Source organism: Protopterus annectens, chromosome 3.part1 (genome assembly GCF_019279795.1).
Source record: "Protopterus annectens isolate FY-2018-M chromosome 3.part1, PAN1.0, whole genome shotgun sequence".
Classification (NCBI taxonomy): domain Eukaryota; kingdom Metazoa; phylum Chordata; order Ceratodontiformes; family Protopteridae; genus Protopterus; species Protopterus annectens.
In genome coordinates this window covers 1,265,406,963-1,265,432,258 of record NC_056732.1, presented here as the reverse complement: position 1 = coordinate 1,265,432,258, position 25,296 = coordinate 1,265,406,963, and the positions used below count along the sequence as shown (strand labels likewise).

Here is a 25,296-nt window from a genome sequence, read left to right as displayed (position 1 = left end):
TTTGGTCAAACTACTATTTGGATTAATAATAACATAACATTACAAAGCAAGATTGGACACCCTTTGCTAAGGGCCTTAAATGTTAAGGAGTTGGCTGATGGCAGTGATAACTACCTTATAGTTTGCACAAAAGGGAACATAGCTAGTAAACCTGTGCCAGCCTTTCCCAGGTGTGTGTGTGTGTGTGTGTATATATAAAAACTAATTCTCAGTGTGTGTCAGCTACTTGGGCAGGGACGCAAAGTACTGGTTGGACAGAGAAGGTGCTGAAGATCTTAGCTTGGCCACTCAGCTGAGATCTCAACTCTATAGCTGTGCCAGTGGGGAGTCTTATTGGGAATCTGGAGAAAGAGTGAGAAACCAGCCCCAGACTGCTGTCTCTGTGTGCTCTTAAGGGAAAGTGCACTTTACTGTGTGTGTGTGTGTACTTATCCTCCCATGTGTACGTTCCCAGTCACTGCCAGTGGTGAGGATTGAGGCTCCTTGATTACTGGGCCAGTGTTGGGGTGTCACAGCTAGTAAGAAATTTTCTGTTTTACAGTGGTAATGTTAAACAGATAAAGTTGTATGTAAACATTTGGACATATTAACTACATACATTTGGACATATTAACTACATATGAAATAATTTAACAGGTAGTAGGCAAACAGCCACATTTTAGACAAAATTAAGAATTAAAAAGATGTTATGCCACCATAGAGAGTAGAGATTTGCATATGGAATAGAGAGAAAAATGTATGCAGCTCTGTAGGGATTGTACTTATTGATATTGGTGCACAATTTACACATCCTGTGACAGAAAATACACTTTTAATGCAGAGGCGAATTGTAATATTAATTTACTTAGCCCAATGCATCATTTGTAAACCACATCATTTGTAAACCATTCTATGTGGGAAAACTAAGACATTTTAAGGTTAGGATTAGAGAGCATCTTTATAATATTAGAATTTAAATTTAGAGTAACACTAATGCCTTGGCCAAACATGTTATGACCACACCTAAACAGCATACTTTTAAATTTATGGTGATTGAGTTAATACAATGCAGTATGTCAATGACTAGGTGACACCAGGAATATAACTGGATTAAAATGGATTATTAGATTACAGGCAGATGGCAATAAGGGGTTAAATAGGAATGTACAAATAAAACCAGAACTGAATGCCAGGGGTTTATTTAAATTATCATGGCATATAGTGCTCTATTACAAAGTTATATACACAATAGGGTTTTTATATTAGACCATCAGCACTATAGCAGCCATATGATTTGAAATATATAACCCATCATATTGTATTTATTGATATTTAAAATCTACACATTCTAGTTAGACCTAACAGCAATAAGTTATATATGCATTGATGTTTTGCAAGCCTTAATTTAGTCATTTGATATATAGCATATGTTAGCTTATAGATAATTGCAACTGGCTTATAGGTAGTATATACATAGTATTCTGATTCATTTTACTTTTTTAGGTTATTTACATCAAGTAAGAAGTTAGAATGCTATGTATTTTAACAATATATTTATATATACTGTGTGTATATTGATTTAGATATAGTTAGAAACCTAAAATAAGGCACACACGGAGCTCAGCAAAACAGACAACATTGTGCTGTTGCTTGTGCTTTGCAATTTCGTTTGCTGTGCTGTGATTTAGCTTGCTGTGGTTGTTTTTGTGCTTGTTCATTAAAGCAGTTGTCCGTTTTGCTGAGCTCCATGTGTGCCTTATTTTAGGTTTACAAGTTTTTATCTTGGGCAAGCAGACCACTGGTTTGGTTTATTAGTTATAGTTAGAATTTTTAAGATGTGTAGGTTATATACACATGTGATGTAAGCAGATATAAAAACTGGACTTTATCGTACATATCTTTCTAAGGTAGTACAGGAGTGCATTCAATAAGAGGTCTATCTAGAATGTCTAGTTTTATACTACAATGACTTGCGATACATGTTTAGATGCTTCAAGACACCTTTATTTAGTTATTTGACACACACATTTTATATATATTAGTCAATTTACTCCATATCCCTAGGTTATTTGTATTAAGTAATGAGATGGTACATCATGTATGTATGTGTATATATATATATATATATATATATATATATATATATATATATATATATAAAGGTTGTGCAAGTTGATATAAACTTATTTTAAAGTGCATGTTCCTTTTACAAATACATGAGCACATCTGGTGAGATAAAATGTCTAAATGCAAGATGTTACAATGCAAGTCAAGTTTTTAATCAGTGCTTAAGTTTTTAAACTGTTTTATGTAATTAAACTTCTGCATGCATTTTGTTTGGTCTGAAGAAGCGGGTAGAGAACCAGGGAAAGCGCTAACCTAATAAATTAGAGTTATCCTGGCCTTGTTTCAGTTCATTTATCTTTTTACAAATTTAAAAGTAGATCAGCTCATGTCAGTCTGCCCTCCATATTCTGCCTGCATTGCACCCTAGCTCACAGTATGTTAAACAGGGTGGCTGAACCATTTGTGGATAGTTTTCAGCAAAAACCCAGCCACTTAGATAATGACAAGACATGAAAAGTAAATACAAAAGTGAACGTCACCATGAAAAACTTTACAAAGGAAATTACTTGTTTGCTCAGTTATGCATAACTTTTTAAGCTAGTGCAGAAAAGAAATGCAGGATTTAGGCTTATATGAAAGTATACATCTATACATGTGCTCTAAAGAGGGCAAATTGGTAGTTAAACTGACAGTCAGTTTTTAACATTTGCATAAAATATAGTATATAAATGTATATAATTATGCCTCTTGAATGTAAACAAAGATAACAAATAAACCTATCCATCCCATTCATGTTTCCAGTAGGCTAGTAGCCTTTTTTTTCAGGGAAGACCCAAGGTGGTATTTATGTAGGAAATTTGGTCAGGGCATTTGAGAACTTTCCCTACTCTTGATAGGTGCCATGGGATCTCTTACATAAAGTTAAGCTACCACCAACTCAAGCAGATGGGTTCTCGTTTTACATCTCATCTGATAGACAGCACACTTGAGAGTAGAGCCACCCCCCCTTTATGCTGCATTACAGTGCCAGCAATGCAATCACCTGTTGTAGTACAGAACTCAATCTTCTGAGCCACTGACTCTGCATAATAATCAAGGCAACCTGACACCTATTTGTTGATTCACCAATTGTTATGACCAATGCTAATGCAGCAAAATTTAGAATTATAGCAAGTATGCAGCATCAAATTAGCTCCCCACCCTACCCATTATGAAATCAGAAAATTAAATTAGTGATAACTAGCATTAAAGGTGCAAGGTGGCCTACATCTTAGAGTCTTAACCTATGTCTTTAAAGTAATTACATTTGTTCGGTTCAAACAGATGGGCTTGTGAGGGATTTCTTAAATGAAGGTAAAGCAAGTTTATATGTTGCATACATTTTATGCCCTTCACTCACTGAGTGAGCCCATCAGCACTCCTACTCATGACCAGGCTTGCCCCAAACCTTTGCCCTTTAGCTATCAAAATGTGGTCGTTCACCTTAATCCAGATCTTACTGGAATATCCTCCTATACTACAGTGTTTCATTTTAGAAATTTCCCCTATTTTTGTAATATGATCTAGAACTAGAACCCAGCCACTGGGGATGCACAAGCCAGTGCATTTCTTTCTGCCGGTCCGAAGCCCGGATAAATGGGTAGGGTTGCATCAGGAAGGGCATCCGGCGTAAAACCTCTGCCAAATTACTTATGCGGAGAACATTTCATATTTCCATACCGGATCGGTCGAGGCCCGGGTTAACAGCAACCACCACCAGTACTGTTAGCCAACAGGGTGCTGGCGGAAATTGGGCTACTGTTGGCCAAAGGATAAGTGGAGGGGGAAGGCATGCCCAAAGGCAGAAGAGAGGAGGAAGGTTAGGAGTGTAGTAGTGAGGGTAGGAACTTTGAATGTTGGCAGTGTGACTGGTATAGGGAGAGAGCTAGCTGATATGATGGAGAGAAGGAAGGTTGATATATTGTGTGTGCAAGAGACCAGATGGAAGGGAAGTAAGGCCAGGTGTATAGGAGGTGGGTTCAAATTGTTCTATCATTGTGTGGATGGCAGGAGAAATGGGGTAGGGGTTATCCTAAAGGAACAGTATGCCAAGAGTGTTTTGGAGGTGAAGAGTGTGTCTGATAGAGTGATGTTTATGAAGCTTGAAACTGATGGTGCAATGAGTTGGGTGTGCGATGGATGAGAAAGAAAAAAATTGGTGCGAGTTGGATGAAGTGGTGGTGAGTGTACCCAAGGGTGAGAGACTAGTGATTGGTGTGGACCTCATTGGGAATGTTGAAATGAACAGAGGGGATGAGGAAGTGATGGGTAGGTATTGTGTGAGAGGAATGCAGAAGGTCAGAGGATTGTGGATTTTGCAAAAAGGATGGACATGGCTGTGGTGAATACATATTTTAAGAAGAGGGAGGAGCATAGGGTGATGTACAAGAGTGGAGGAAGATGCACTCAGGTGGATTATATCCTATGTAGGAGGGCCAGTTTGAAGGAGATTGGAGACTGTAAAGTGGTGACAGGGGAAAGTGTCGTTAAGCAGCATAGAATGGTGGTCTGTAGGATGACGTTGGTGATCAAGAAGAGGAAGAGGAATGTGAAAGCAGCGTCAAGGATTAAATGCTGGAAGTTGAAAAAGGGTGATTTTGAGGCGGAGTTCAGGGAAGAGTTAAGACAGGCACTGGGAGGCAGTGAAGAATTACCGAATAGCTGGGTAACTACAGCAGAGCTAGTAAGGGAGACTGCTAGAAAGGTGCTTGGTGTGACATCTGGACAGAGGAAGGACAAGGAGACCTGGTGGTGGAATGAGGAAGTACAGGAGAGAATACAGAGGAAGAGGCTGGCAAAGAAGAAGTGGGATTGTCAAAGAGATGAGTATAAGGAGATGAGACACATGGCAAAGAGAGGTGGCAAAGGCTAAGGCATATGAAGAGTTGTATGAGAGATTGGACACTAAAGAGGGAGAAAAGGACCTGTACCAATTGGCTAGACAGAGGAACAGAGCTGGGAAAGATGTGCAGCAGGTAAGGGTGATAATGGATAGTGAGGGAAACGTACAAGTGAGGAGAGTGTGTTGTGTAGATGGAAAGAGTACTTTGAAGGACTGATGAATGAAGAGAATGAGAGAGAAAGAAGGTTGGATGATGTGGGGATAGTGAATCAGGAGTGAAACAGATTAGCAAGGAGGAAGTAAGGATGAAGTAAGGACAGCTATGAAGTTGATGAAGAATGGAAAGGCTGTTGGCCCAGATGACATACCAGTGGAAGCATGGAGGTGCTTAGGTGAAATGGCAGTGGAATTTTTAATGAAATTTTGGAAAGTCAGAGGATGCCTGAGGAGTGGAGAAAAAAGTGTTTTGGTACCTATCTTTAAGAATAAGGGTGATGTGCAGAGCTGCAGTAACTATAGAGGGATAAAATTGATCAGTCACAGCTTGAAGTTATGGGAAAGAGTAGTAGCAGCTAGGTTAAGAAGGGAGATTATGATTAGTGATCAGCAGTGTGGTTTCATGCCAGGAAAGAGCACTACAGATGCAATACTTGCTCTGAGAGTGTTGGAGAAATACAGAAGGTCAGAAGGAGTTGCATTGTGTCTTTGTGGACTTGGACAAAGCATATGACAGGGTGCCTAGAGAGGAGTTGTGGTATTGTATGAGGAAGTCGGGAGTGGCAGAGAAGTATGTAAGAGTGGTACAGGATATGTACGAGGGAAGTGTGACATTGGTGAGGACTGCGGTGGGAGTGACAGATACGTTTAAGGTGGAGATGGGATAACATCAAGGATCAGCTGTGAGCCCTTTCTTATTTGCAGTAGTGATGGACAGGTTGACAGATGAGATCAGACAGGAGGCCCCGTAGACTATGATGTTTGCAAATGACATTGTGATATGCAGTGAGAGTAGGGACCAGGTTGAGGAGACCCTGGAGAGGTGGAGATATGCTTTAGAGAGGAGAGGAATGAAGGTCAGCAGGGCTAAAACAGAATATATGTGTGTAAATGTGAGGGAGGGTAGAGGAATGGTGAGGATGCAGGGAGTAGTGTTGGTAAAGGAGGATGAGTTTAAGTACTTGGGATCAACAGATCAGAGTAATGGCAAGTGTGGAAGAGAGGTGAAGAAGAGTACAGGCAGGGTGGAATGGGTGGAGAAGAGTGTCAGGAGTGATTTGTGACAGACTAGTACCTGTAAGAGTGAAAGGGAAGGTCTACAAGAGGGTAGTGAGACCAGCTATGTTATATGGGTTGGAGACAGTGGCATTGACAAAAGCAGGAGTTTGAGCTGGATGTGGCAGAATTAAAGATGTTAAGATTTGCACTGGGTGTGACAAGGGTGGACAGGATTAGGAATAAGTATATTAGAGGGTCAGCCCAGGTTGGAAGGTTTGGAGACAAAGCCAGAGAGGCACGATTACGTTGGTTTGGACATGTGCTGAGGAGGGATGCCGAGTATATTGGGAAAAAGATGCTAAGGATGAAGCTACCAGGTAACAGGAAAAGAGGAAGGCCTAAGATAAGGTTTATGGATGTGGTGAGAGGACATTGAGGTGGTTGGTGTGACAGAGCAATATGCAGAGGACAGGAAGAAATGGAAACGGGTGATCTGCTGTGGCGACCCCCAACTGGAACAGCTGAAAGAAGATATTTGTTAAACTTGACTGATTTCATGATTTGATTGGTGGGATAAGGTATTTATTGCAACTTGGGAATGCATTTAGTTTGATTCCGATGAAGTCCATTACAGATGAAAACATTAACCTAATTCTTAGGAATAAAATTTTGGATTTAAGCTTTTTATTTTGCTTGACTAATTTACCTTTGAGATTGGTGGAGTTAGTGACATCCTATGGATATGTATTGTATGCCTGCAGTTATTTTGTGGTGTTTTGTGTTTTTCCAAGTCACTTCAGGTTACATTTGAAAAATATACATGTCCCTTTTAGGTAGATGATCCATAAGAGAATCATAAAATACTGATCTTTTACTCATCATAAAACATCCATAGTTCTTTGGACTCAACACTCCCATTAACTGACTTAAGATGGACTTGTGTAATCTTTTTGCCCATTTTTACATGCTGTGCATTTTGATGATGAATCTAGCAGCACATGTTTATACATCTGCAAATCCCAAGTGCTGTCTCCAGTTTGATTCTTGACATCAACTCATCTATTTGTATATACAAATTCAAAATTAAGAAAATCTTGGCACCATGATTTTCACATTTAAAAATTAATTTTCTAGGTTTATCATTTTTTTTTCATTTCAATGTGTAATTATACTGTGCCCGGATATAAATGGTGAAATACTAAGTTACATTACAGCTTTTAAACATTTAATTCAATTTATACCACACTCTTATACCTTTCTGAGTAGGTCATCTATAAACTTAAAACATTAAAAAGGCTACCAAGAAGTATTATAAATATCTTTAAAAATTTCTTTGAATGGTAATATTTACACTTTATGCCAATTACACATGTTTCAAGTGTTTATAACTGCAACTGGGAAATTAATAGGAACATACAATTCCAGGATCAATAGGCAAGCCATCATGTAGATCATTAGATGCCTGGTCATGCACAATAGGCAAGCCATCATGTAGATCATTAGATGCCTGGTCATGCATAATATTGAAGGAAATTAAAAGCTCTTGCTGCTATATTTAAGTATTTACTAGTGCCCATTTCCGAAACCAAGTAGAGCCATACACAATAAACCTGGAGCAAATTTGTCTCTCTTCAGACAATAATCAATACTAGGCTTGAAAGTAGACAATAGCAGTACTTTGACCTGTGGTAGTAACATTCTGCAGTCCAAGAATACATGGACTATTGGTCTTGTTTACTTGTCATTACAGATTTAGGTCCTTGGTGCAGGTGTTTGTAGAGCCACTAGTTTTCACAAAAAATGAGTTGCAATACGATTGTGTCTTTCATGCCTGAAAAAGCAGGACATAGGTTACCAAAGAGCAGACAGCAAGCTACAAAGACAAGGAGAATCATGCTAACCTATCAAAATAACTGAACAATTTCAAACCTTTAATTTTCTTGGTTAGAAATCTTTGGGATCTTTCCAGTCGAGTAATAGGATTGGATTAGTACATACCAGTGGGACAGTGCATTCAATGATGGATCTGATAAGGCTAGAAGTACAATGGCAAGATGACATCTTTGGACCTTGGAGATACTGCCTTAACTGAGAAAGAAGGTTCAGCTGCTGGTGGAAACGACTGAATGAGCTGCCCACACAACCGCCCAAGTCTCTTATGACCATGTCTCTCTCAAGGCTCATTTAAAATCCGAAATATTTAATTGACTAGCAATGAGTGCATACATAGAAATTATAGCCTTCTGGTACAAGATGACATAAGGCTCACATAATAACATTCAGTGCACTCATACATAATTGGCATCAGGGTTTCTAAGACAGTAGGGCTCTCAGAAAAATTAGGCAAGCATTTGACAGTCCAGTCTTGTACTGCAGCTAAATTGCAGAAGTCTTTAAAAAAAAAAAAAAAAGGCAGTAGGCAGATAGAAATTAAGACAGTAGTCCTTAAATGCAGTAGGCAGGCAGGTAGAAATTAAGACAGTAGTCCTTAAATACATTCAAAGTGTCATTAAACAAGATGACAGTCAATATGGTTTATCTTGATCTTAGTTCCACTTTCCTAGGTTTATTAACTTCATTGATTAACAGGAGCTCTGCACTCATTTTGTTGACCACATATTTAACAACTCATTACTTCACGAACATGCTACACCAGCATTTTTTGCACTTGTCTGTGCTTGTGTAGTAACTGTAGCTCAACTATGCCAAGATTCTTTTCATATCAGGGTGATAGATGAACTAAAAATGAATTATCTGCATTTAATCCTTCATTTTAAGATTTACCTAGATATAAAGGGGGGTGGAAAAGTCACCTTTGATGTACCATACCTGGATTGATTGGGATGTGCTAAATAAGTGAAGAGAGATACAAAAACTGAGCAGTGATAGACCCATGAGCACATTGTTCTGCTTTAATTACAGGTAGTATTTAGTGCACATGGGTAATGTACAATGCAGTGGCAGTAGCTAGGAGTTTAAACTTAACAGGGTTCTTTATTCCTGTTGACAGGTATAAAGGAAGATGCGTCATTTCACTAATACAGACACTGAAGGTGAAATAATTTTGCAATATCAGTAAATGCAATCAAGGTTTTAATTTGCCTTAATCTAATGCTTCATTAGATTAGAGCAGACTGCAGCCCCTCAGTTGAAAAAAAACAACCACTGCAGCCTGGAGGAGCAATTAAGGCATCAGGTTCCAAACCGCATAGACTTGGAAGGACTCGAAAGCCTAAATGCTGCTGATCTCTTCCGGCTTTATGTGCTGAATCGAGCTTCAGCTTTCTTAATTGTGATCATCATTGTATTTTTTTTTTCATTTCTATTTCGGAATCGTTTTTTTTTTTGGTGGATTTATTATCGTTTGGACAGCGGAAGAAGATCAGAAGAAAGAAGAAGAAAGAAGAAGAAAGTACAGAGTGAAGGACGGGTGCAGAACTATGCAAGTATGTTACCATTCTTGGTGGTTATTAAGTATGCCAGTAACTGGTGAAAGAAAGAATCCTGTTGGCACAGATAGTTTAATACTGAGGAAATGACCCCTTCGTTCATTTTAAACCTTGAGGTCAGCATTCTATAAAAGGGTTACTTTTTTCATTTGTGTACATACATGTTGTAGATGGCAGTTACTTCTTAATCCCCTTAAAGGGGCATAAGTTTTCATTTTTCATTTCATTCATCATGTTCTTACTTCAAGTCCATGCTAAATTATGGCCTAGTGCACACTTCTGGTGAGTGATAACGTGACTCTTCTCAGGAAGTAAAGGGGCTGTTCCCATGGGTGTAGAAGGTGAGTCACTGTTTTGTGACTTACCCTCCATTTCACCTAAGAATCTTATTGTATAACAGCTGTAGAGAGTTGTCACATTTAATGTAGTAAGGTGTGTGTCTTTTTGTTTCTCATATGGGATTTACTAGTTACAACCAGCTGCAATCTTTCAGGTGATTTGAAAAATATGGCTCTTTCCTTATTTACTGATAATGGTGGACTGTAGAAGTTTGAGTAGACTTTGATGAAGGAAATGTTCTGAATTGGGCAGTTTTGTCATTATTGGTGCATGCATTTTGTTTCATTGTTTACTGGAAAAATATTCAAAACAATAGGAAGGTGTATCAAAGAGCATGTGTGTGTTTCATATGCAAGGGGCCTATGATTTGAAAACAGCCCAGAATTAATCTATCTGCCACTGGTAAAATGTATTTTCTTTGAATGTGGGTTTCAATGCTGTTTCAATGAATGTGAGTTTCAAGGGCAGAGAAGTTTTAATGCTAAGTTTGTTTAGCAGGTGGCTTGGTGTTTGTGTTGTAAAATGCAAAATAAAACTTTCAAATGACTTCCAAATCATCATGGAAGTAAATCAGTATATTAGTGTTGATGGTAATTGGAGTGAAATAGCCAAGTAATGGGATCATTGGAATGGCTGCAGGAGGAGGCTCCATTTGACCATGATTTTGTGAGGGGGAAGGGTGGCAAACTTAGACAGCCCCAGCTGAACTATACCTCCCAATTGTCCAGATTTTCAAAGAATTAATAGATCTTTGCTTCTCATTTTTGGTTTGTTCCTCATAAAATTTGTGGCAAATCATTTAGGAATTAATTCACTAAATGACACACTGAGTTTCAGACTTCATAACCAATGCATGCTAAAGTAAGACTTGTTCTATCAACTGTCTCGGTTTATACAAGAGCAATTTTTAGTACTGTTTATATGTTCCCCCAATATATTTGGCCTTGTCCAGATTTACTGCATTAACAGGTTAAGAGGTACATACATGCAAATTGCTTTATAGAATTAGGCATAGCCAAACCTCTTAACTGTCCCTGATTTTGGCTCAAAATGCTGCTCTTCTCCTAATAATCCCTCCGCAAAATAACAATTTTGGAAGAAAACATGGAGGATTTACAATTAAGAAATAACTGTAATCATAGTTATAGATTACTTTTTATTTTAGAAATGCATGTAGATTATTTTATTTTGTCAGCTGCTCAAGTTAGCAGTACTTATATTTAAAGTGTCCCTTCTTTGACAGGTTCCCAGCTGTATTGTGTGGCTATTTTATATTTTTACATCACATTTTTGGTCCATTTTTCATAAAATTGTGTTTTTTTGGAAAATTAGTGACAAATCATTAAAGACTGAAGTTAGAAAATGACAGACATTTGAGTTTCAGATTTCATACCATTCAGAAAATTCATACTAATGCAAGACCTATTCTATTATCTTTCTAAGTTTATAAGAGCAATATTTTTAAAAATTGCCCTTGTTTGGGCCTTTGTCCCACTTCTTTGTATGGCTTTGTCCAGATTTCTTGCTCTGAGGTTGAGAGGTATGACAAATGTGTTAGGGTCATCACAGCCAGCCAGAGACATTTCAAATTGTGACATACTTGTTGCACCCCACTCCCCCATGTAGTGACTCTGGATGTGTCGAAGCAAGGCAAGGAGTAGTTATGCAGTGTAAATGTGCAGGGTATCCCCCCATCCAAGGTAGACACAAGTACAGGAGTAGCTTTTCATCTGTCCTTGATTTTTGTAGAATGGTCTGGTTTCTGTCCTTGATTTTTTCAGAATGGTCTGGTTTCTGTCATATTTTTTGTACTGTTGATTTATGCTTATTACTCAGTGCCTCTTGCTCTGTGTTTAAGTAGCAATACTTTAATGACCATCAGTTGAGCTTGGCTGAGATTGTAAGATGCAAGCAAGCTTTAATAAGCATACTGTTAAAGAATTGCCAACATTGAAAGCCTTTCTGTTGTTGCCATGTAGAGAATACTTAACTAGATAATGTATAAGCCTTGGGTATTAAAATGCATATGACAGTATTTGTAATAAAGGACAGGATTACATTATTTTAAGAAGCTCATTACATTTGGAGACTTCCAGTCATTTCTGCAGGCTTTACCCGTAAACTAAACAGAATGCCAATCGTGTGGTCCATAACCTGTACAGTAATCATTTTAAGCAATGTATCTTGAGCTTATTTCTTGTTTGCTTTTCATTTTTTACTTTGATCATGTTTTCCCCATGAAACAAGTAGATAGTTGTCAGGCAGCAGGTCTTTTTTTGGATAAGGAAGATTTTTACAACTGGGGGCATCAGAGATTTCTACTTTCAGCATGTTACTTGGTACTTTAATAAAGCTGAATATAAATTATAATTAGAACTGCAGTGCAAGAAGTGGTTTGAGTTGAGTGCTGCTTGTTTTTCTTATACTTGATTTTGACTGGCATTCCATTAATGTATTTAAAAAGTAATTTTTTTTTTCATGCCTCACAACCTTTTTGTTTCCATCTAGATATTAAGTAAGCTGTCATGCAGCCAATGCATTGAAATATTTTTATTCTTCTACACTTCATTTTGTCTTGATTGGACTCTCATAATGATGGTTTGGCACCCACGGCAGTGCATTTAGTTAGTTTTTTGTGGTTTTGAGCATAGCCCCCCCCCCTAGCTAGTTGGCTTCCCCCCCACCCCCCCCCCATCAGCTGTCTCTCCTGCAGCCCCCCAGCCACTGGATTAGAGTCATGCTAACCTATCAAAATAACTGAACAATTTCAAACCTTTAATTTTCTTGGTTAGAAATCTTTGGGATCTTTCCAGTCAAGTAATAGGATTCGATTAGTACATACCAGTGGGGCAGTGCTATTGCCCTCTTACACATTTATACTACCACTTGTATGCTGCCTTGGATCTTTTACACATTTTGCTGCAGTTAATCAGCAATGGTTGCTGTCACTTGCCATTAAATGCTTCGCTATAAAGCCTTCTCCAAGGATTACAATTTTTAACCCATGCTTTTCTTGAAAGCAATGCATTACTGACTGTAGCAGAGAAAGGCTGTTCTGCTGTACTCCAGTCTGTCCCAGACCATCCACCTTGGATCAGTTGTGCCTTCTAATACATCCCTTTTATAGTCAGAGCCACTTAGATATTACCAATATCACAGAAGTTATTAGGAGCGCCACTTAGATATTACCAATATCACAGAAGTTATTAGGAGATTCTAATTTCATATTTGTCTTTTTGTCACCGTTATATATGTTAAACAATGCCATTTAATATGGTTTTGTGCAGACCATTTACATTTGCTACTGGTTTCTGAACTGCCTCCATCCACATTATTTAAATTTATGCATTTGACGACTCTGGTAGAAAATGATCTATGTGGACCATTTATGGGCTCTGCCTCAGACAGAACAGGAAAAAAGAAAAAAAAAACAGAAAAACTGTAGAAAAAAGTAATAGAGAAAGCAGTAAACAGAACAAATGAATTGCACAGCATCTCCAACTACTAGTCGGTCATTTTTAACTACTACAGTATGGAATGATTTCTGAATAGAAAAACATATTGCAGGAAAAAAAAAAACTTGGACCAGAAATGAATATAGTCCAGAAAACTAGGATGCACATATAGCAGGGGAGTTACTAGCCTGTGGGAAGGGCTAGGGTAGTAAGGATAGATGGGAAGGAGTCTAGTAAGAAGAAAAGAGAAAAGCAAAAGGTTGGCATGGAGAAAAGAAACCTATAATTTTGAAGTCATTACTCTTAAGAATAGAGCCATATATGCAAAACACATTCAGCCAAGTGACTGAATTATTTTTGAAGCAGTTGCAATTACTTAGAAGCATTTTTTTATCATTCAAGTCGGTGTGTTTTGAGAGGGAAGGATTTTATCTGTTCTGGTAGGTCACTCACCCATTCTACTGGTGTCACTTGGGAGCTCCCTAGCATGAGCACTAGGTGATGCACCCGAGCCTCTGAGCATGCACATAAGCCAGGAGACCACACTACCTGCGGCCATTGTAGTGAAGCGGAGTTCTGTGAGCTGTCACAAAAGATGGAGATGCTCCAACAGGGGAAGGGGTGGCCACCTCTACTGGACAAGTAAGCTGGCAGACTTGCCATCCAACTTTGAGTGAACAAATAGGTTAACAAGAGACCCAAAATGGGAACAAATGCATTATGGGACTCTTGCTTAGATGGGAATGTCTAGCTCTTAACTTATCATTTTGCAACCACAGACAGGAGGTATATTACCTTGAAAGATGCAACAGACCAGCATGATTACTCCCCCAATTACTGCCTGAACACAAGTAAAAATGCCACTTACAGTATTTGTTTGATAGGATTCAATGTTGAAATGGAAAAATACATACTAGAATACAAACAAAATAAGGACACCCCCACCCCAGTGAAAATAGGGAAAAGACTAAAAGGGTTGCAGTGATGAATTCCTACAAACCTTAAGGCAGGTATATGTAAAGGCTGATCTGGGACTCAAGGAAAATGCCAATCACGTCTGCTCAGAAGCAGTAAGCTAGAGGACTGTCATGAAAAACTGGAAATGCATTAAGGTAGTCAAAGGTACTGTGGAAATGAATGAAAGGCTGCATAAGGAACCCCTTCCCCAGTTCAATCATTGTCTTGGGTGCCTTCTGTATACAGTCTGCATGTCTTCCCTGTGTTCGTGTGGGTTGCCTTCTGGTGCTCCTGTTTGCTCCCTCATCCCATAGATGTATTGGACACCCTAAATTTGATCATATGCGAGTGTGTGTGCGCAAGTGTGTTGTGTGAAAGGACTACTGGGGCAGAGCTAGCCACCCAGCAGTGTATACCTTGGCTCTAGATGATTGTCACTGTTGAAGTGACACCCTGACCCGATGTGCAAAAATGGGGGGGGGGGGTTATGGATGGATGGACTCCATCTTGAAAACTAAAAAAATAAATATTTTTGCACTCTGTTTTCTGAGCTATTTTACACCTTAGAATCACAGACTACTAATAGAATTTTCTGATTTCTGCAAATGGCTGCCAATGGGGACTTGACATATCAACGTGATCTTGTTTTTCTTCAACCCTCTTTCCCACAATCCATTTCAAATCATAACAGACATAAGGAAGTAGTGGTGTATTCCCATGTCACTGACATACAACTCTCGCATGAGTTTTGGCTCAATTGCTCAGAGCTGCTCATCATTTCACAATGCCAGAGTTCCAGTAAATCTGCTTACAGCTAAGGCAATTCTCTGCTAACATAAAAAATAAGTATTATTTTGAACTTCTGTTGACAACTGTGACCGCATTTTTAGTTTCCTGTGATATTTCCTGTATTTTTTGTACTTTGAATTAAAAAAATACTGCACTGTTCCACTGCTGCTTTAAGTACGTTTTATGCTGCATCAGATGGGCTGTTGTAGATTGTCTGTTCTTACACTTGGGCTCCAAACCAGACATTTTATATTAATTCTTTTTTCTGCACTCTTGTGGTAGAAGTGTGCTGATCTAAACCTATCCAAGTTGGGGATTGCTAGTGGAAAGCTTATTGTGTGCTTTCCTAACTGGTAGTTAGCTTGTCAGTATAGATGCCTTGGCCCTCTGGGCAGCAGTGATTAGTAGTGCCCTGTATAGACACAAATACCTTGAAGATAGAAATTCTATCACTGAAACCATAACTCAGCCCCATGCTGTTCTAGAAGCAACTAAGTTGTCCATGGAGCAGCATCACTCTGTTGGTTAGCCTTAGATTGCAACAAGTAAAGTTCCCATTCATAATATGTGCCATCAGCACAGTCCAGTTTAATTAACCCATTCCTTTCCCTGATAAAACCCACCGTAACAACTGGATATCATGGATGGGCAGTTTCCTACCATCTCTGTAGACAGCCTGATGGACATGGGCATCCTGAGGCAATGTAGCAATTGTCTCATGTATTCTGACAAATACTTAATCTTGAAACAAATACTATATGTGAGAGATTTAGTTATACTATGAAAAATAGAGGCCAGACTTTCATACAGATAAAAAAAAATGCCAGACTTTCATACAGATAAAAAAAAAATGCCAAACAGGTTTGTCAACACACACACAAAATCACTTCCCACACTAAATAAGAATTTGACACACAAACCCACATATGTGAAGGTACTCGCTCGTAACCTACCAAAAATTCAGAGGCCTCCAAAATGCTGCCTTCAGAAATCACATATACACACAGCAAACCACCATAACACAATACAGGATCACTACATAATCTTGAAAGTTTGAAATACCAATTTTCAAACTTTCGAGACTATATAGCCGAAACCCCTAATTACTGAAAGACCAGAAGCGCGAATTTCAAAATCTTGATCGGGGGTTTGACATTCCCGCTTCTGGTATTGCGGTATGGTGGAAGGTCAGGTAAGTATTGCGGTATGGTAGAAGGTCAGGTAAGTATGTTTAAATGTGTTGGTTAGGGGTTTAGTGTGCGTGTGTGCTTGTGCAAGGGGAATGTAGGTGTGTGGTGGTGTATGTAGTGCGACCTTGGAGTTAGAATATTTAAGTAGGGGGGGTGCAGGGGGGGCTGTCCCACCTGCTTGTCTGTAGTTTAGGTTTGTGCGTTTTTGTTCTGGGGGAAGGTGTGTGTATGTGTGTGGTGCATGTTGAGTGTAGTTTTCGGTATTTTAGTGTTTCTGATATTTGGTCTTGGAAATTTGGGCATCGGTAGTTTGGGTTTTCGGGATTTAGTAGTGGCTCCCACAATACACATACCAGCATCTCAAACAACAAGCCCATAAGAGGAAACACCACAAAACCTAACATAGTGGTCATAGGAGACTTCATAGCGAGACTCACAGATGTCCCCCTCACCAAACTGGTGGCAAGGAGAAGGTTACAGTTAGCTGCTTGTCAGGTGCTAGGATCAGTCAAATCACACAAACACTCAAATCACTCAGTCACAAGTACTAGAATGACTTTGTTATAGTCCACGTGGATGTGAATGACCAAGATACAACTCCCTGGACTATATGAACAGAGACGCGATTGAGCTCTCAGTGTATGTCACAGGCAGGTATAAACCTAGCCTTGAGCAGCACTAACTTTACCAATGATCATGCCATAATACAAACAAAAAAATGACGAATTGGCTTATTCTTTTGGTGTCAGTCCAGGGGGATCCAATATTTGTCAGCCTGGGAGAACATTATAGACAGACCACCCTGTTTTGACAGAGATGATCTTCACCAGTCTCCTCTAGGCTTTCAAATACTAGCAAAGCCTTTAGCCACCTCTATAGTGCCTTTTTAAGGCAATGTCAAAGTACCCAACCTCCCAACATAATAGTCTCTTGAAATGTACTGCTGCTCAATGCTACGAATCAAACAAGAAACTCCACTCCCTAGAAGTGCTCCTCATCTTGGAAAATGCTGAAGTCTGTGCAGTCACTGAGACATGGTTCAAAGCTGCGGAAAGCACCCCTGCCATGCAAGGTTACAACACCTTCCATACGTTCAGACCACAAACTGAACAAGAAAGAACCAAAGGAGGAGGGGCTTCCATATTCATAGAGGATAAAGGATTATTCCAGATAAAGCTGCTTCAGCTAGCAGCTCTAGGAGACCCTCTCTCAGATATTCTCTGAGTGGAAGGACTAAAAAGACACCTTGTTGAGGTTTCCAGTAGTTTATTCAGTTAAGTAGGTAGTGGGATGAGTGTTCTTGTTCCAAGAACACTACCACATCATTGCTAGCTATAGGTTCCTCACCATGAACCAGGAAAAACATACCACATATACCTGGACTTACTGGAGTCCCTCACCATGCAGCTCAATACCTTACTCGTGGAAGATTTCAACTATCCTATCATTGACTGGAGAACATACACAACCACTAACACAGGCTCAGAGGTTATTGGACTTTGTCAATGCAAATACTCTAGAATAGCTGATTAGCACATCCACTAGGGGACTCAGATATCAACATAGTACTCACTAACAAGTGGAGCATTGCAGCCCGCACCCCCCCCCACCCCCTCTTTGGTAAGATAGTTAAGTCAAGCTCAAACACACTAAAGAATTTCTCCAAGACAAATATCTCCTACTAAGCAATGGCATAAGAAAATGCCCTATATAGCTACTTAAGCAGTTGCATAAATTGGCAGTACTGGACTGGATTAAACCCAGGTCTCACCAGAAAAACAAACCACCCTGGTGGACTCCTGGAATAAACAGGCAATACAACAAAAGGAAAAACTTGCGTCCAAAAATAATCATGAACAGGCTCAGCAGAAAACCTCACTTTGTCACTAGTCTAAACAGATCTAGTCAAGACTTTGAAAGCAAATTATGAAGAAAAACAGACTTCCTAGCCAAGGAAAATCACAAAGCATTTTTGTGAAATCTTAAGGGGAATATGTAGCTATGTGCAGACCTGGTTGTGGATGGTACCACCATACTCAACTGGAGGAAATAGCCAAACTGTTAGCTGACAGATTTTAATCAAATTTCACCCACACCCCCCACTAGTTGTCCCCCAAAGTACATGTGCCCCCATTCTTCAGCTTATTATCTCAAGACAGCAGGTCATTTATGCACTCTCTAAGGCTAAAGACATGGCAATGAACCCTGAAAATATCCCACATTACCTTTAAATAATGTAAAGCATGACTTAGCAGACCCACTTGGATTCTTATTTAACCACGACCTCCAGACAGGCTATGTTCCAGCAGAAGGGAGGGGGAGCAACAGTCATCCTCTGCACAAGGGGGGGGGTGGAACCATCAACCAACCCAGGGAATATAGCCCCATAAGCCCGACTAGCCTCATCTGTAAGGCAACAGAAAGAATCATCATGGACCTTAACAAGGATATTGATAAATCTCCAGACTCTGGACCCAACCCATTTGGGTTTCATTAAGGTAGATAATGTCCATTAAATCTGGTTGACTTTTCAAGAAGGTCACAAAGGCCATGGATGAGGGTAAGACTGTGTATACCACCTACCTTAACCTGGCCAAGGCATTTGAAAAAATTCCCCACTCGGGTATTGTTAACTGGGCATAAACCCCTACATCACTAGCAGGGTAGTCAAATGACTCACCAGCAGGACATTGTCAAAGTGAGCGAATTCACCTCTACCAATAGGCTATTCACCAATGGCACACCAAAGGGTTCTGCACTAGGCCCTCTCCTGCTGCATTTCTCAGAAGTCAAGGCAAACAGACATCCTTTGGCTGACAAAGTTCACAGACTAATGCAAATTGGAGGCAATCAATGAAACCCCGAATGATAATGATATACTGCAGAACGGATTAATGCAGACAAATGGATTGGTGCCATAGCCATAGATCAGAATTAAATGCAAAAAATGCATAATTACCTTAGGGAAAGTAAACACCCCAGCTAATTACAACAGACAGGACACCCCCCCCCACCAAGAGTAGACCCAGTGATACATAATGGGGGACTTAGGTTGATAGTAATGTGAACTTCAACCACCATATGTCCACAGTGGTGAGAAAGTCCTTCTATTTGGCACAACTCAGAAGTGAGGGCATAACATTCAGATCAAATGATGTTATAATTCCTTTGTACTTGGCCCTCAGACCAATAATTGAGTACACTGCATCCGTTTGCATGCACCTCACCAGACATCTTAGACAGCTGAAGCAACCCCCTGAAGTTTCTCACCAGAAAGATACAGGGTATATAAAAAGTCCAATGCAGAAAGACTAAAAGCCCCATCAATCACTGTATTCTATCTCCTACAGACTACCAAGGGAATGACCTGTGTCTGGCCTATAGGGCAATCTCCGATCTGACCTTGATGGAAATGTTACACATTCATAAATCAGACTGCGTGAGGATCGCTCATTCCAAGGATCTTGACCTAGTCTCCAACATGAATCATGTTGGAGAGAAAGAGATACATCTTTGAGACTACCACTTCTCTGAAACAAGCTTCCCATTCACATAAAGCAAAGCCCTTTCCTGACCCTCCTGGGGTGGCACCCATGTCCTTCATGGACAGAGGCATTTGTATTAGATACCATAGTATAGGCTCATGCCTCTGTGAGCCTTGTTCACCTAGCTATTGAACTACTGAAAATTGGGAAACTCGGGTTAAATATGACTAGGCCTTAAGGGCTCTTGGCTGTTAGTCTAGTGATCTCATATGAACTTATAATGGGATTAATCAAACCAGGTTACCAGACAAACAAATCCACTAAAAAAGGCTAAATCTAAAAAGCCACAGGAGGTAAAAGTGAAAACAGGTTTATTAAAGCGCTTTTCGTCACTCAATGTTTGAGCAACTTCTTCAGACATCTGAAGAAGTTGCTCAAACATTGAGCGACGAAAAGCGCTTTATATTTAATAAACCTGTTCTCGCTTTTACCTCCTGTGGCTTTTTGGATTTAGCCTTTTTTAGTGGATTTATAATGGGATTAATGTCAGTCACTGTCATCTTATATACCTGCGATAACAGGACTGCTTTTATTTCCTGAATGGCCCTCATTTGTATGTCTCGGGTCTTGTTTTATAGTATACTAAGGAACTGGACAACTATAGCCAAAAAGTAACTAAATTGCAGGCCTTTTTTCAAATATCTTTTTGTAGTCCAAGATGAAATTGACCATCACCTCCCCCAACACATTTCTCTTAAGTGTCAAAATAGTCACTGCTCTGAGAGATCCTTGCAGTTTCATGTGCAAGTGACAGATGCTACCAGAAAGGAAATGATTTGAAAGCAATTCTGTTTCCCAGTGCCAGCAATGGAAAGATTTTTATTTTCATTCATTTATATAAAGTACTTCAGATTTCCCTTTCTTAATGGGCAAACAGCACATGTAAGCTAAAGTAAATTCGGCTGTATATTATGGTTGCTGTCAATTGTTACATTTTCTTTGTTGACTAGAAAATCCTTTTGCACTCCACTCATGAAAGGATTGGCTGAAAAAAAAATCAGTGGATGATGTCTCTGTGCAGATATGCATCCTCCTATGGAAGATATCACAAGAAAGAAAAGGGAAATCTTCCCATTCCGTGCTGTACAGAGATCTCCGTTACAATGTTCGAACATTCAAAAATCCGATCATATGTTGTCGACCATATGAAATTCAGAATTTTTGAATGTTCGAACATTCAGTATAGACCCTTTTAAACAGTATCAGGTCACCTAGTTGATAAGGTTGTCACCTGTCTCCCTTCCTACAGAGAAGTCCTTCTTTGGGCAATTTTGTCCTACTATGGTGGGGGGGGGCATGAAAATAGTAAATGTGTTGATACTTTACAAGAAAAAATATTTTCTGGCTTCTCTAAATGTCACAGACCATCTTTGTTGCTACATTTAAGACATCTTAAAATGTAAGCAGTATAAACAAACATGTAAAGTTCAGCATTTTAATACCGTGATGCTAGCTTTGTAGTATACAGTTCCATCTATTTTAAATCATTAGAGAAAAAAAAGGCAGATACGAGTTTAACTAATCTCTCATTAAGAGTGAGATAAGGCTAAAGAGTTTACAAGTTCAACACATGGAGAAGCTCCCATGCCAAACAATTTAAGCAATTTACATGATAAGTGGGTTAAATTATAGTTCAGGGTCTGGAGCCCATAGCATGCTTACCAGTAATCATATTGGCCTAGTTTCTACCTACACTTTTAGCGAGCGATCCTGTGTGTTGCCATATAGGGGGATATCCTTATTTTTTGTGGCAATTTTTAGGTCAAACATTCCCACATTTATTTCATTATTGCATTTTAGCATATACGAGACCAAAATGTTGTCCTTATTATAGTTATTTCTGAAGTGCTGAACGGAGCTCAGGTTAACATCTATCTGCTTCTCATATTGTTATCCGCTTACTGTATTTCTTGTGAATAAAAATCTATTCTTAGGTAAACTACTCTTTACACTTTTCCATGTTAAACTTCTCCATTTGTAAACTAGCAATTCTGTTTATTATTGGCAGTTCTGCTTTGAATCACTTCACTGTGATTAATTGAAGTACACGAGTCTCTTTTTACAAGGTTCTACCATAATGGAATCTGTCTAGCTAAACCTTCTGGTTAACCAGACGGTCAAAACAGGGAAAGAAGCTATGACCAGTTCTTATATCTAGCACGATCAGTGGGAAGTAGCATCATTATAAGGAAGTTTTACAGACAAACCTTTCAAGCACAAAACGAAATGCTGTGACAGAGCGTAGAACCATATGTGCAACTGCATAATAGCCCCCCCAGAATAGGCACGAGAAATACAATAACCAATGAGACTGCAATGGATTATATGGAAAAGCTCAAGTAACTGCCCAGTTGTTTGTACATTATATTTTGTTTCATTTTCAGTTATCTCATCACAAATGCCTACACAACTATAACAGAAGATCAAAATAGTGCTTGAAATGAGCAATTAAAGTTTGCCGTTTGTCAGTGTACCAAAAAGAACACACAAACCTGCCTTCAGCCATTTACACATTTACTTGCTGGTTATATTACACCAGAAACAATGGTATATCAGCAACTTTTCAAGCTTCTCATTCAATAGTTATGTATCTATTCTTGCTTTTTTGCAGCTGTATAGACATCTGCACTCAGTCACAGCTCTGATTACAGTATTAAAATAGGTTTAGCAGTGCAGAGGTAAGAAATGAATATAGAATTTAGACTTAGCATCTGCCTTCTCTGCATTCTGATGCCTGGGTACCCACTAATTTTACAATTTATACAGAAAATGAGTTTTTCAGAAGACTATAATTAACCAAATAAGAGCTATGAAAAACAGTTTTAATATAACAGACTTATTTTTGTATACAATTTCTGTTTTAATCACTGTACAAGACTGAACAAGTTTCATTTGCCAATACCAGGATTCAGGGCCAGGAGGGAGCCAAAGGCTACCCAGGTGCTCACAAAGCAAAAGATGAGAACTTAATGCTGGATATGATGCCGGTCTCTTAAAAGGGTGTACATGTATATGGGCAATGTGAAACATCCAACAATTCATCAACCATCTGAGCTTAAGATGTTGAAGAAAACCTCCAGCAAATCCACACATGCAATAAAACTAATGTACTCAGCATTTTCTAGCTTCTGCAGCAGCAAATAGGCCAGCAACAGGCTCATACACTTAACTGGAGTCACTCTAAAGGAAATCAGCAACAGAGCATAGTACTCAAAGGCAAACCACTGAAGGTTTACTTTCCTTTCTATCAGGTGCTGCCTTCATTTTGGTTACACATTACATTTGGCCAGTCATCCTACTTCAATGGAATCTTTTCAAATGCAAAATATTTTTTTAATCACTAGGGTACTGAACAAAGACCATTTTAGCCTTGACAGAGTACACAGCATGTGTTTGGGCAGTCAGTAAAAGATGGAACAGCCAAAGAAATACATAAAGCCATAGGGAAACATACATACCCCAAAAATCATAAAAAAATGCCAAAACGTAACTTACAGATCAGCAAACACAGCTTCAAAATTCATATAATTCAGCACAAACAAGTGTCCTGCAGTACATATAAGAATAGGTGGACTACTGTAATGCCTAATAAACAAATTTTATCACAAAGTGCCTAAGAAAGCAATGGAAAATCCATGCCTTCCTAAGAAAGAAATGGTTATTTTGAAAATGTGCATTTAAAAATAGGAGTCCAAGAACATTCCAGGTAAGCTAAACGGAAATTTGTGGGTGGTCAGAAATACCCTTCATAATTACACAAAGACAAAAAAAAAAAAATAACAGCTCATACCTTAAGTTTATATTCTGGCCTTTAACCACAGTAACTTAGTAAACCTTTCTTAAGTAAGTATGACTTTGCATTGTTTGTTTTAACAGCAGCTGTAGACTCTCTCTACCATACACTGATTGTTGAAGCCAAACAGAGGCTCTTCCAGCTGAAAGTATTTATTGCATCTTATTGGTTTAATTAAAAGCGAGACCTCTAGCTATTCATAATATATGTTTTGCTTGTTACTTAAAGAATATTATATTGACATCTGATACAAAATTGCATTTCTTGATATCTTCTTAAAAAGTCTTATAATGTAGTTGTGTATACTGTATAAACACATTTATTATACAACTGCAGACCCTTTTATAGAGTACAGGAAAAGGAGATATAAATTATCAGTGGCGTCATTCTCAAATTTTTTTTGAGGAGTCATGAATAGCTGAAGCTGTTAATTCAGTTTTTGTGCATTATCTATTACTGCAATGTACTATCCTGAAAAGTAAATCAGACTGCAGCCTCAGTCTTTTAATGCGGGGCTGCTTATGAGAAATTCACACACTGCATTTACTTTGATGTATATCCAATATTCTGTACCCATGAATAACCATTATAAATGGAATACCATATCTAGTACAATTTCAAAGTGTTTGCAGATGGGTGGGGAGATGAGCAGACTGTAAGTGAATGGGGCTACCTCAGGACAACATGAGGCAAGTCCTACATGCATCTTTAAACAAAGATGAGTAGTAAGTCCCCAGAAATCCAATGACAGAATTGTAAGTACTGGTAGGAAGAGACTGCTAGATGCTGACCTACACACAGACCTTCAAAAGGCTTATTACACACTAAAAGGAGCAAAGAAGAAAACTGAGTGAGCTGTGGAGTACAGTGTCAACCTTCTAACAGTGGATAGGATCGTGGGGTGGAGACACGTGGGACAGCATGCAAGTATAAAATGTATGGTGATCTGCCAGCATAACAAAGTAGGCTAACTGATAGTTACTATCACAGACAATGGTGCAGCCAGAATGGTGTTATGCAATAGAAGAGATGTACACTGTGCCAGGAAGAATGGTAGACACCAGCTGTCACTGGTCATGCCAGAACTAATGAGGTGGGGTCTTCAACAGGTGTGTGCTTGCATGCAGCATAATTCTGGATCAGAACATTTGGGGCTACTCTAGCTTCCCCCATCCCCAGCATTATAACAGCACACTATACTGCTGCCACACAAAGCTGAATTCACACATTTTCACACTTTAAAGACTCCACAAATAAATGCCACAACATGTGTGACTGGGATCACATTACACTATTGCCAAGGGTTATAATATCTGCAGCTCTAGTCTCTGTAATTTATTTATCTCTGATGTGGTATCCAACCCAGACAACTGTGCATTGCAAGCACCCCGACCCATTCACAGTATCCCACAGTTATCTGACAGAGCTGTTAACGACAATATGCTGCCTTTATGCCACATACCAACATCAGGGCATCCCATATATCCCACTTTATCCTTACAGTAGCAGCAGTCCACTCAGGTGAGTATGCATAGGCGATATCATATCTGTCTGTGCTTCTACCAGCAGCTGCTACTATTGCAGAAATCATAATCAGTGCTATAACACCAAGTACATCATTACCCAGCTCAGCATGT

General features: G+C 39.1%; 1 protein-coding gene across 1 annotated transcript in view; it reads right to left on the bottom strand.

Moving 5' to 3' along the window:
• The window catches only part of LOC122797766 (protein brambleberry-like), a 439,351-nt gene extending 415,551 nt beyond the window's left edge, over positions 1-23,800 (bottom strand). The window contains exon 1 of the mRNA XM_044066288.1: positions 23,657-23,800. The gene's annotated coding sequence lies outside the window, so the exon portion shown is untranslated. The remainder of the gene's footprint in view (positions 1-23,656) is intronic.
• Positions 23,801-25,296: the final 1,496 nt, after the last annotated feature.